The 9,883-nt window shown below is 50.8% G+C and overlaps 1 protein-coding gene across 5 annotated transcripts in view; it reads left to right on the top strand.

The window, feature by feature from the left end:
* Positions 1-2,850: 2,850 nt before the first annotated feature.
* The window catches only part of BRD3 (bromodomain containing 3), a 29,129-nt gene continuing 22,096 nt past the window's right edge, over positions 2,851-9,883 (top strand). For 3 of the 5 annotated variants that reach the window (XM_087704494.1, XM_087704492.1, XM_087704491.1), the window contains exon 1: positions 2,874-3,037. The gene's annotated coding sequence lies outside the window, so the exon portion shown is untranslated. Of the gene's footprint in view, positions 3,038-4,370; positions 4,473-9,883 lie in introns of those variants that run through there. The other 2 variants (XM_014065717.2, XM_014065716.2) reach the window with 2 other exon arrangements.

Raw genomic sequence — 9,883 nt, 5'->3', positions numbered from 1 at the left:
CAGTGCGGAAGACGCTGCCTGGATCTTCAGGGAATCCTCTTCCAGGCGCTGCAGCGGAGATGGCGCCTTAGTGCTTAGTGGGTCCCTAGAGATGAAGGTGCTTAATCCAAAGTACCTGGAGTCTGCAAACTCTGCCCAAACAGATCAGCAGGTGGTCTCTCAAGTAACCAGGCACTGTGTGAAGTAAGGCTGTAGAGGTCACAACCAACACTTGAAACACACTCAGAAGAAAACTGGCCACCGGTGTAGTTCACAAAGCAGAAGTGCCCACAGCTGCCTGCTCTGCTGAATTCTAGGTCGGAGGAAGCTTCTCATTCATTGGGCTCCAAGGGCAGCTTGAAGCGCAGGTAGTCCTTGACTTACAAACGCTTTGAAAGTACAGTGGTGTTGAATGAAGGGACTGCCAGGGAAGGTCACAAGCCATTTCCTTTCTCCTGCCCACTCTGCCTCTTCCCCTCCCTGGGCCAGAAAGTTAAAAAGACTTTCCGGCCCAGGGAGGGCAGGCGTGATTGTGCCCCCTCCCCAGGGGCACAAGTTGAAGAAAGGAAGAAGCTGTATGCCACCACTACCAGGGCCTGGAAAATTAGGCCCCTGTGGTGGTGGGGAGGGGACCTGGTGCACTGGGCAGGAGAAGGAAGCATGGATCCTCAGGATCCGAGCTTCCTTTCTCTGGCCCAAATGCTGGTTCTGCACAGGGAGAGGAGCTGCCAGCCTTTTACTCATTTTGCTTAGCATCTGGGAATGCTGTGACAGTGTCGTTGAGTGAGGCTACCAGGCAGGCAATTCACTTAACAACCACAGCAACTTACGATTGTAGTGGGGAGGTTTCCTTACAGTCCTAAGTGAAGGATGATCTATATAGCATTCTGCAATCATGGGTTGTCTAGGGCAGGAGCAATCAGGCTACTAGGGGCCGATTCTATCTCAGATCCTGTTCAGCTGGTGCTGTGGGGCTTCCTTGGGTTTCCCTGACTCATCAAGAGTATTCAAGTATTCAAAAGTATTCAATTTTAAGCCACTTGTCAACCTCAAATGATTACACTTAATGTAATAATTCTGCATGTACTCAATCATTTTCTCCTCTTATGAATAATCCTACACTGAATGAGTAAACAATATTTTGATTTTATTGCTTTACAGTGACTGAGTGTTCCCAAGAAGAAATTGCCATTATGGAAATAAATCAGTGCTGGGTAGACCCGAATGGTTGAACAGCAATAATATGTACCATGTACAATAATGATAATTTATTAAAATTGTAAGCCACTTAATAACGCAGGGCAATTCATAGCAAAGTAATTACTATTACAATAAAAGATAAAAACGAAAATGTAATGAAGCCAAGGGTGTGAAAGGCGTGTGAAAGTAACTATGGGTGACTGGAAGAGCCACAGCCTAGACAAAGATCTGATGAATGAAATACAAGTCCAAAGGAGGGGAGGGTGTCAGAAGGGACCCTCCCTACTTCAGTGAAAAGTGGGGTGGAGGGGAACAGTCCTTTCAGACTTGCAAGGTTATTTTAACCTTATAGCTAAGGTATTACAGTCATTGAAGAAGTCCTTGGTTAACAATAACGATTCTGAGGAATTTGTCCTTAAGCGGTACATTCGTAAAGTGTGATGTCACATCACTTACCAAAGCAAGCCAGACACCCGTTACCATTGTTAAGCAAGGACGGTGAGTTCCAGGTATTTCACAAGTAGGCTGGCAGGTAGGTAAGTGGCTGCTACCCTATGGGAAGGGCATGCGGGTGGCCAGCATGGCATGAGCACAATGAGTGTGAGGGAGGGGGGGGAGAGTAACTACCATGACTTTCCACCTTCCCCATTGACTTTGCTTGTGGGAAGCTGGCAGGAAAGATGCCAAATATCTATCACCTGACTTCAAGATGCTGCCAACTGTTGTTTGTCTAAGTCAGCTGCCAGGTGCCCAGATTGCAGCCATGTGGCATTTAAGGGCTGTTGGGACAGCCAGAACTTTCAGGACCCATCCTAAGTACCACCCAGGACCCCTGTAACTTTGAATGGTCACAGGACAAGTGGTCAATATATGAGAACTACCTGAATTTACGGTTCTGGAGCCAGGTTTTCACAGTTCTAAACAACAGCACATCCAGATCTCTGGGGGAACCACAGAGCAGGGGCTGCTGCAGAGAAGGCTCGCTTCCGAGGCCCGTGGGAACATGGAGCTGCCAGTCTTGCAGGGACAATTTGGCTGAGCAGATGCGGTGGGAGGCAGCGGGTCCCTCAAGGAACCCTGCGCTACGGCGTGTAGAGTTTGGAGGCACACAATGAAACCAGCGACTGTAGCCCTCAGAAGGCAGGAGCGTTGAAAGGGTAAACGGAGGCAGGCCCCTCCAGGGCTGTGGGAGACGCCGCGTTCTGCACCAGTCCTCCTAACGGGGAGCCCCACGTGGAGCAGGTTACAGTAGTCAAGCCGGGGACCACCTGAAGGGCCCCAGGGACCCGTGCAGAGTGCCTCCCACCGAGGCTGCGGACGGGAGGGGCCATGACAAAGAGGGGCCCGAGGAGAGGCGCTTCGGGTGGCTCCGCCAGGCCTTTCTCGGCCTGCACCGCGGAGGCTCCCATGGCACCAACGGAGCCGGCGTGTGCCTGGGCGGGCTTGCGCGACGGGGACGCCTCGGTCGCTGGGACGGAGCCTACACGGAGGTTCTCCCGATGGGTCCCACCGAGAGGAGGCCGACCTGGCCGGGCCGCCGCCGCCGCCGAGCGCTTTGTTGGCGGCGCGGCGAAGAAAGGGGGCGCACGCAGGCTGGGGCTTGTAGTCCCCGCCGGGCGGAGCGCCGCGCCAGGCCGCTCCAGTGAACTACGCTTCCCGGCGGCCCCCGCGGCCGGCGCATGAGCGCAGCGCTGCGCCCCGTCCGAGCATCAGCCCGACTGGCCTCGGCGGGCGGCAGCGGACCGGAGCGGCGGCGGCGGCGGCAGGAGCGGCTCGGTACGCAGCGCCAGCCAGCAGCCGGCCAGCCTGCCCGCCCGCCGGCCTGGCCAGGCGGCGGCGGGGGCGGCGGCGGGCCCAAGTAAGCGGGCGGGCGGGCGGGCGGGAGGGCCCAGGCCGGGAGGGGAGGGAGGGGCGCTGGGGGGGGCGCCAACCGCCGCGCGGGGGGAGGGGCGCCGCAGCGACAAAGGCGGGGGGGAGGCGGGGGGCGGGTGCGACTCCCCCTCCGCGCCATCTTCGCCGGCGGCAGCGGTGGCCACACAAAGGCCGTCGGCGCCATTCGGTGGGCCCGACGAAGTGGCTTCTCCGGGGACGGCCGAAGCCTGCCCGGGCCCCCGCGGATCCTTTCCTCCCCCGGGGCCGGCGAGTGTCGGTGCCCGGTGTGTCCGAAGGGGCCTCGTCCTTCCCGCCAAACGGGCCCCTTTGGAGTCGGGAACGGGGCGCCCTCGCGGTCTTCGCGCCGCGCTTCCCCCGAAGTTGAGGCGGCCTCCCCGGTGGGCTCCCACGCGGCCCCGGAGGGCGGTTGCCGGCTCTTCCCTGCAGCGGAGGGAGAAGCGGGGCGCCGGGCCTTGGGGCTCCCGGCCTCCTCCGTCCCCTGGGGCTGCGGAGTCGGGGCGCCCCCGGTCCAAGCTGAGCTCTGCCGGGCCGGTGGCAGCCGGCGGCCGCCACAGTTCCCCACCGGACTGGGCGAGACAGGCAGCCATTCATCGCTGGTGCTTGCCCGGCTCGCTCCCTTCTCGTGCTCGGAAACTCCCAACTGCCGAAGTCCTGGGTCCCTTCTTAGCCCGGATGAAAGGAGAGCGGCCTTGGCAGCCTGGAAGAGCCGGCGAAGAAAGTTAATGACACCTGTCAAAACTTCGGAGTCGGTGGAGGAAGAAGCTTTGAAGGACTGGCAGGGATCCCATTGGGCTGCTGCGGAGCCAGCTCTCCAGCTGGACTGGGAAGGCTGGGTGCAAACGGGAGAGGCCTGAGTGAAAGTTATGCTAAGTCAAACATGGCTAAAGATGCTGTAATTGATTGGGGGGGGGGGACCATGAAACCAGCTTTGGGCCCAATTGCCCAGATTGGAGGTGTCCTTTGCCCCGTCCTTTAAGAAAACTGTCAAATGTATTTCTTTCATCAGGATTTGAACTTTTGGTTGGTTTTAGTTTTTTTGTGTTTTTTTAAATGTTGCAAGCCAACTTGAGTGCTTTATATTAGTAGAAGGGCAGGTGCAAATTTCATCATAAATGCCACGTTTGTAAATTCTGGCATATTTAGTGAGCAGTAACAAAGCTATTCTATGGCTGAATGCAGAGTGTGGTTGCAGCCACTGTTTCTCCTGGTATTGCTTGGTGCTGGTGGACTTTGACCCAGGGCAGAAAAGCACATACACAGCCAGTGCAGTGTTGAAGTCCCCCCCCCCCTTTCAGCCTCTTAAAGAGCAGGTGGGAACTTCCTTTCTCTCTCTTCCCCACCAGACCTAAGGAACCCACTTCTCAGGAGGTGACATGAGGCTTTTCGGTTGCATAGAAGAGGTAAAATGCTTCAAGTCACTTTGCTCAATTCTGGGTCTGAAGTTTGGTTTATAACCTGTAACTCTCTGGAAAGTCCTACTTTCTAATATTTATTTTAAACTCCTGGAGAATAAATAGCCTTTGGATTGCAATAGCAATTGATTGGAGCTCAGGAAAAGCAGAAATTCAATAACTAACTGGGGGGAGGTGCATATCAATACCAGAGGTGGGTTCCTACCAGTTCGCACCTATTCGGTAGAACTGGTTCGTCAAATCTACCGAACCAGTTAGAAGAGGTTCCACCACTGGACCCGGAAAGCAGGCCACACCTACAGAAGAGGTTCCAAAAAAATTTGAAACCCAGCACTGATCAGGACACACACTTAGGAATATTTTGCCTATAATCGGCCCTACATTGGCCCTACAATCGCACATGTTTTGGTTGCCTTTCCTGTTCCTGCCCAGAGGATACTATCCTGCTAAGCCCATCCGGCACAGACCTTGTTGAAGTTAGGGAGATGCTTGTGCTCCCTCTCCCAGCCCTGCCTGGGGAAGATAGGGGAAAGAAAGAAGGCCTCTCGTAAGTTGAGGATGAACTTTGGAAACTGAATGTGTGCTTTGTTAGCCTAGTTCGGCACTTGAGTTGTGTGCCCCCGTCCTGAGTGGATTTACTCAGCAGTGAGTCTGACAGAATAGCCTCATTTCAGAGTGCGAGCTTCATCAGTAACCTTTGAGACGTTCATACACTACCTAACACATTGTTTTCTTAAGCATGGCCCATTGAATGAGCCCTGATTGGTTAAAGTTTGCACATCAAGCTCTCTGAGCTTTACCAACTGGAATACAGTAGCCGTTTCATAGAAAGCAGCTGAAATTGCTTTGCGTGCAGTGAGGCAGTCAGTCCGACTTCAGCCATCTCTTCTTCGTGGGCTTTTGAGTGTAATAGAAACAGTGTTGCCTAGGAATTGAGGTTTCTGGCATCCTTGGCGCTGTGTGAGCTGGATTTTTTTCTTTCAGACATTTTATTACCCAACTAGGTAACATCATCTGTGTGTAGGGCAGGTGCGTTCAAACTTTATGGCTTGCATTGAGTGAAGAGGACTACATATAAAATAAGGGGGGTCCTTGGTGCTCTCTGAGCTTGCTTGTTTTCTTGCAGATGTTTCATTACCCAACTAGGCAACATCATCAGTGCTAGTAAGGAGTGCTGTTTGCTGTCAGTTTATATTCTGGTGTCTTGCCTGTCTGTGTGGGTGTGGGTGGTCTTAGGGATTCTTTGGTTGGGCTGTTTACTGATGGCTCTTTGCCAATTTCTTGCTTGGGGTATTGTTTACTTGATTGTTAGTCTGAAGTTAACCTTGGAGTTAATCTATGTTGTTTCCTGGTGGAGAAGTGCTGGAATCTTTTTCTCTTTTGGGCTGGTTGATGGCCTCTTTTGCATAGTCTATAGGTGTTGTTAATGTCTATGTGTCTATTGACGGCTGATTTGTCAGAGTGCCAGGCTTCTAGAAGTTCCCTGGCATTTTTGGACTTGGTCTGGTCTAGGATGGTCACATTTTCCCAATTGAAACTATGGTTAAATCTGTCTCTATGTTGAGTAATTAAAGAATTTTGGTCATGTCTTCTGACTGCCAGTTGGTGTTCATGGATGCCTTCTGCCAGTCTTTTGCCTGTTGTAACTGTATATAATATAGTTAATTTGTATGCAGGTATAAATGTTAAAAGTTTACGATCTTGTGGGACTGCTGCATCACTAGCTTTCCAGGGCTGCGGCTTGGGCATGCCTGGTGAGAGGAGACGGGTTGGCTCTCATTTTATAAACCCGTGGCTGCCCTCTCAGTCTTGACGGTTCTTTGTTGTTAGCTTGTTTGTCCGAGTGGGGGTTCCCTTGCAGGGTATTGAATTTAATGCTTCCCTCCTATGAATAAGCCGGAGGTGCAGTGGAGGCTTTGTGTCTCTGGAGGTCTCTGCTACGCTGTTTTGTAGAAGAGAGTTTTGGTTTTTGAACAGCCCGCTCGGCCTAAATCACAGGAAAACAGAAGAGCTACGCTGGGACTTGTGCTTCTTCATGAGGCTGTCTAAGCTTATTCAGTGGAAGGGTGAAAAAAATTCCCACTACGAAGAAAACCACCACTTTGGCTTCAAAACAAAACAAAACCAAAAACAGCTCAGCCGGCTGAATGGCTTTCTAAAATCACAGTCTTTGTAATTACTTGCCTTTCCCAGCAACAGGTTGTGGAAGGCATTCAGGATAAATCACCTGATTCCCTACGGTTGTTTTCAACTACAGCTCCCATAAACCCTAGTCACAAGGGTCAGAGATGATGAAAACTCAGCTGATAAGCAGCGTGCCAGAGAGTGGCAGAGGGAAGTGGTCGGATTGGCCAACTGCCAAGGTAGAAGGAACCCCTGGATCAGTGTTTCTCTACGTTGGAGACTTTAAGTCCCCTAGCAGGCTGGAGAATTCTGGGAGTTGAAGTCCACAGGACTTAAAGTCGCCAAGGTTGAGAAACACTGCCCTAGATGGAGGAGAGCCATGGGGGGGCGGGGTGGACGTGGGCACAGCAGTGCCGCCCGCAGGATTAAAGTGCTGCCTTATAATAGAGAAGCTTCTGGAATCCAGGACTCAGCCGCCTCTGAAAGTTTCATTGAGGAGTCGGAATAAAATGGTGCTTTGTGCCTGCTAGACCCCTCCCCCTCATTATTTGGAGGCTGCTTGACCTTTATGCTTTATCTCTTGCTTGATTTATTTACAGCAGTAAAAAAATTCTGGGGAGCATTGCAGCAATTTTTCTGTCATTCAGGCTTATTGTTTCTGACAAATACGAAAACTGGATGCCCAAAAACTTGTGTGTGTGTGTGTGTGTGTGCATGCCATTCTTGGAAAAAGTTAGCTTTTTCTTTCTTTCTGTGTATGGGACTCCAAAGTTCCCCTCCCCTTTTTTTTTCTTGGCAAAGTAATTGGTGAGAGCCAATTTGATGTAGCAGTTAAAAGAAACCAGAGGAATGCAAATTGTCGCCTTCCCTTAGGGATGAAAGCCAGATGGGTGACTTTGGGGCAGGTGTTGTCTCTCCCTCTTCCTCTATCTTCCCTCTCCCCAACCCACCTCACAGGAGTGTTGTGGAGAAAACAGGAGGCATTAAGCTACGTATGCTGCCTTCAATTAAAAGAAATCAAAGTGGGATAAAAAACTAGGCAACACAATTGCCAGGACCTGAGAAAGGTTTGCAGTGGCCCCCCAGGTGTTTGCTGCCTTCCAGGGCCTCTTTTGTGACCTGCCACAGATGTCCCTCCTCTGCAGGGGGAGCTGGGCAGGCTGGAGGACTGGAGTTCCTCTGCTCCTCTGCCTCCTAGGCTCAATGCAGGGGCTTCTCCTGGTACTTTTCAGCCCTGGTTGGCAGCCAGCCAGCCCCCTGGGACTTCAGCAGGGCTGTTGGAATCCCCAGGGCAGAGAGAGGGCCTGGGGGAGGAGCAGCCGCGCATGGAGCATGGAGCATGGAGCATGGACCGCCTGCCCTTTATGAGGGTCTTAGCACTCCAGCTTCGATCCGAGGACAGCCTTAGCATCTGGGCCCCACCTGATGACTGAAGGAAGCCAGTGCCTGGCTTTGCTTTGAAGCAGAGGCCTGGATAATGAGAGGTGGTGGTGCCCAGAAGGCACCCTGGGAAAGGTAGGAAGTGGCTCCATGAGTTCTGCATTACTCATGTCATTATTGAGCTTGCATATAACATTTGCAGGGAGGCCGCTGGAAAGAGCTTTCCAGAGCCCTTTCTCCCCCCCCCCCCATTATCTTGCATCTGTTCAGGAGGGGAGGAACAAGAAAAAACAACATACTTTTTGGTTGTTAACACACAGGTAGTTGTAGTTGTGTGCAATCTGGAGAACTTACTGGATAGTTTCCCATCATTTATAGCCAGAAGTAACTTTGTAAATTCTAGCCTGTGGAAACTATTGTTTTAATCTATACCAAAGTTTTGGGGATTGATACGAAAGTATAAACTGCTATTAAGGTGATGAAAAACTGCTTCAGAATATCAGAAAAAGATGGAATTGGTAAGTGCCTATGAGGGGAAAGGGGGCAGTTTTGTAAACTGTCCCCATTCAGGGGGATCCAAAGTGGTGGGGCTCCCTGAAGACTAGAAGGCCAGTTACAGAGAGCCACTGCCTGGGCCCTCCCTGCTCTTTGCCTTCTCTTCTGGCCCCATGGATTGGCCCATGACAGGCAGAAATGTTTGAGGAAGCCCTTGGTTCTTTGTTTGGAAGTTTTTATTTTACTGAAACTCCACCCTGAAGAAAAGCTTTACTCTTAGGTGATTCATCTCTTCAGATGGGGAGTTCTGTGACTATTCCACCCTTTTCTCCAGTGATGGGAGGCATTTGGTGGAGCTTGCAGTTTTCACTGGGGAAAAAAGAGAGTCACTCCTGGAATAGACTAATCTGTTGCCTTCTTTGGGACATCTCCCATTTTGAAACAAATTACACTTTTGTTTATTTTGTGAATCCTTGAAAAGATCAAATCTTTATTCACTTGAAATGACTTGATGGAATAGAAATTGAATTTTGCTCTTTGTGTGTCATTTTATTTTATTGTCAGAATGAAAATGCCTCATGGTTAATAGTTTTAAATTAATATAGTCCCTTTGCTAGTATTTTGCCTAATGTAAAAAAATAATGTTTAGCTATTTTGAACAAACTTTTTGTTGCTTAGTTTCCTTATGCGTGTTAAATGAGAACCAAGTGGTCGTATGGCTTGCCACATGTATGGATCGAGCCACTGTCTTTGAACCCCATTGCGTGCGCCAGGGGCAAAGAGGGGAACAAAAGCAGTTATGAACCTTGGCATCCATAAAGTAACTACCAGCAAAGACTTTTTAGGACCAGAAAAAAATATGGGATCCTATTTGCCATTTTGTACTTGGGGAAGGCAAATGCTGACCGGCTTCAATTTCCCAAAGAAGAAAAGTCCCTTGTAGGTAGGGAGGTCCTTGGTGCTTTCTGAGCTTAGCTGTTTCCTTGCAGACATTCCTTTATCTGCCTTGATGATTGTAGGATTATCACTCTTCCTTGAAGAGGCATCGGCAGGGCTCCAGTTCATATTTCGCCCTAGGTTTTGTGTAACACACTAGATGCAGCCAACACAAAATGCTTCAGTAGATTGTGGGAATCCAACCCTCGTTAAACCATAAAGGCACCTCTTCTTTGGGGTTGTTATTTAGGCATAGTTGTTGATATATTGAGTTTGAGACTTCAGAGTGTGTACTATGTCTCCCTCTGCCCGATGGGAAGAACTAGCCCTGGCCTAAGAAAGAAGGGATGCGATGGAAGACTCCCCCCCTTTTCCCTGATGTTTGTAGTTCTCACTGTGGCACTACTGAGCTTGTCGGTTGTTCCCAAAAGCCCTCTCTCTCTGCAAGTCACCAGTGGTGGATA

This window comes from Thamnophis sirtalis, unplaced genomic scaffold (genome assembly GCF_051295495.1).
Source record: "Thamnophis sirtalis isolate CommonGarterSnake01/CBP01778 unplaced genomic scaffold, rThaSir2_p1.2 scaffold_2, whole genome shotgun sequence".
In the NCBI taxonomy this organism is placed as follows: Eukaryota; Metazoa; Chordata; class Lepidosauria; order Squamata; family Natricidae; genus Thamnophis; species Thamnophis sirtalis.
The sequence above is the reverse complement of the archived record's forward strand: the minus strand, read 5'-3'. Positions and strand labels throughout refer to the sequence as shown.